The sequence below is a fragment of the Vulpes vulpes genome, chromosome 6, assembly GCF_048418805.1.
Source record: "Vulpes vulpes isolate BD-2025 chromosome 6, VulVul3, whole genome shotgun sequence".
Taxonomy (NCBI): Eukaryota; Metazoa; Chordata; class Mammalia; order Carnivora; family Canidae; genus Vulpes; species Vulpes vulpes.
The window spans coordinates 78,349,465-78,352,591 of NC_132785.1; the positions used below are offsets into that span (position 1 = coordinate 78,349,465).

General features: G+C 34.8%; 1 non-coding gene across 1 annotated transcript; it reads left to right on the plus strand.

Annotated features, from left to right (window-relative positions):
- The first annotated feature begins 2,238 nt into the window (after positions 1–2,238).
- LOC112935375 (small nucleolar RNA SNORA5) lies at positions 2,239–2,373 on the plus strand. The gene has a single exon (XR_003238160.1). It is a non-coding gene; the product is annotated as a small nucleolar RNA SNORA5 (small nucleolar RNA).
- The last annotated feature ends 754 nt before the right edge of the window (positions 2,374–3,127 follow it).

Here is a 3,127-nt window from a genome sequence, read left to right on the forward strand (position 1 = left end):
CCCAGAAGCCAACATAGCACTTAAGACATAGTGGACATTCCATAAATATCTACTGAAAGAAGAAAACAAGGGAGGAAGGAAGGAAGGAGAGAAGGGAGGGAGGGAGGGAGGAAGGAAAGATTGAGCAAAGACCAAGTCTGCTACGTGAGTTTTGCCTCAAGAACATGTTATTATCCTTGCCATTATAATGATATTTCTTCTAGTTCCTTTGGAAGTATGTAACACCACAATGACATATCATGGAGTAAAGTAGGAAAGCCTATTTGGCCCTATTAGAATTGTTTTATAAATATTTGACAAAATGTGCTGTTCTGAAAAACAATAAATACCAATAAAAATTCCATAGCTGCACCTAAATTAGCCCCAAAGCATTATCACTAATACCTATGATCTATATTTCCAAATGGTAGCTAAATGGTATGCATGTTTTCAGCCATTTTCACAAGTTTTTTACTTGAATCTTAAGAACGACTCTAGGCACATGATAGAAACTATCTTATAACATCCACATATGGTAGTTTGATTCCTATAAAACGATTGCTTATGCTCAGAGAAACATCATGTTTCTAATGCTGGAGGTAATATTACTTCAGTGACACTATCAAAATGAATTGTACTTCTTGTTTAGTACATCAAGAGATATGCCATTATCTGTTGGATTTAACATGTAACATCAAGCCTCTTTCATATTTAGTAACTCAGGGTATACAATGCAGTAATAATGTATTATGAAAAGAAAATTGTTTTGCACTCTTTCTTGTAAATTATTTTTCCTTTCCCATTCTCCATGTGTTCAGAGATTTTTTTTCTTTTAAAAAAAGGTAACATTTTAAGCATAGAGATGTGCATGATTTAAAAAACTTCTCATCCTGTTTTCTGTGTTTATACCATTTTTATACTATATTATAAATTCCTAGTGGTCTAACAAAGTATGATTTTGTTATTAACCTTGGTCAAATGAGAGGTTTTTTTTTTTAACTATAATATCAAAAGAGCTGAAAAGACCACTTTTGGGTAAAGAATTGACAAACAGGGATGCCTCGGTGGCTCATAGGTTAAGTGTCTGCCTTCCGCTCTGGGCATGATCCCAGGGTCCAAGATCGAGTCCTGCATCAAGCTTCTTGCAGGGAGCCTGCTTCTCCCTCTGCCTGTGTCTCTGCCTATCTCTGTGTCTCTCATGAATCAATAAATAAAATCTTTTTAAAAAAAAAAGAACTTACAAACATATATACTCTGTGGTGTGTATGTAAAGTCTGTAATGTACAATTTTGGTCTCATTCACCACAACAGAAATTTTAGTCTCATAAAGAACATCAGCCATTTTTCTCAAATCAGAAAACAAAAATTGAATTTACTTTAAGGTGAAAATAAATGCAACTTGGATAAAGGAAATCGGAACTGAAGTTTCCTAACTGAATTATCTGTGGTTTTGTTTTAAGAGTACTGGTCCAAGGGCACTTGGGCGGCAATATGGGTTGAACATGCAACTCTTAATTTCAGCTCAGGTCATGATGGGGGGATCGAGCTCCACATCTGGCTCCCAGCTGGGCATGGAGACTGCTTAAGATTCTCTCCCTCTCCCTCTGCCCCTCCCACCCCTACCTCCAACCCCTTGCATGGCTTGCTTGTGCGGGTCCATTCTTCCACGCTCTCTCTCTTTAAAAAAAAAAAATAATAATAATAATAGAGTACTTGTCCAGTGTTTATGAAGCAACTTTTCTTTAAAAGCACTACACTGCCATCTGCCATCTCAGGAGTTATTTTTCTGGGATTATAGCTGACCTTAACAATTTTCTTTGCTTTCAATTTTTATGATTAATTTGATAATCTTCTGCTGATATGTTAATAATATAGACCTTCTATTATAGCAAACTACCAAGTTTCATTCTTTGCTTTTCTTCCTGACCATTAAAAACAATGTACATGATTTCCTAAAATTCAGTAGGTTTACAAATTAGGCTTTTTATACCAATTTTAATTTCTTCTAATTAGAGAGAAAAATCACAAAATATGGGAGAGCTCTAAAACAACACTATTGGGACATCTGGGTGGCTCAGCAGTTGAGCATTTGCCTTTGGCTCAGGGCATGAGTCTGGTCCGGAGATTGAGTCCCACATCAGGCTTCCTGTGAGGAGCCTACTTTCCCCTCTATGTCTCTGTTTCTCTCTGTGTCTCTCAGGAATAAATAAATAAAATCTTTTTTAAAATAAATAAATAAAACAATACCATTACCATTACTGCAGTCAAGTCAAATTCAGCTCCCATTCCCATCATAGTGGGAACTGGCCAAATAGCCACAGCAATCCCTGCAGCTTGTGGGCTCTGAATCCCCTGCTCTGGGACCTGGGGATAAAAGTTTGGCTGCAGACAGGACAAAAAATAAAGTAAAATAAAATAAAATAAAATAAAATAAAATAAAATACCATTATTCTGTCTTCAAGAGTTAATCACTGATAACATTTTGTCATCCTTTTCTACCTAATGCATTTTAAGTAACCTTTCATGCAATTAATCAACAAATATTTATTGATTGCCTACTATGTGCTAGTCATCATTCCAGGTATTGGCAATACTGCTATGAACATAACAGTTAAAATGTCTGCTCCTATGGAACTAACATAATAGTAATGGAAATAGAGAATGATAACTATATAATACAGGAATGTAAGTACTCTGAAGGAAAAGGATTTCAACTAAATAGTGTAATTTACAGAAATAGAAATACCAGGAAAGGAAAACATTGAAGAGAATCACAGGTGTGATTTTAGATTTGTTCAGTTCAGTTTACAAGGGCCATTAGCTCATCTGAGTATGATGGCACCATTTGTTTCTAATGGTTTGTGGTCTGTTTTTCCTCTTGGCCTTTTATGAGTACTTTCCCATTTAAAAATACATATTTCTACTTGGTGATCTAAAAAACGTACCTAGAAAATCCATCCATTCCTGAATATTTGTCTCCTTTTTAATAATTATAAATGAGTTATCAGAAATTCTTTACATGCCTATTTTTAGACATGCCTAATTATTTTGTTATAGTATTTCCTAAACATGAAAATACTTGATCAAAGAATAAGCACATTTTAATGCTTTTGTTTTTTTATTGGTCAATTTTTTTCTCCAGAAAGAT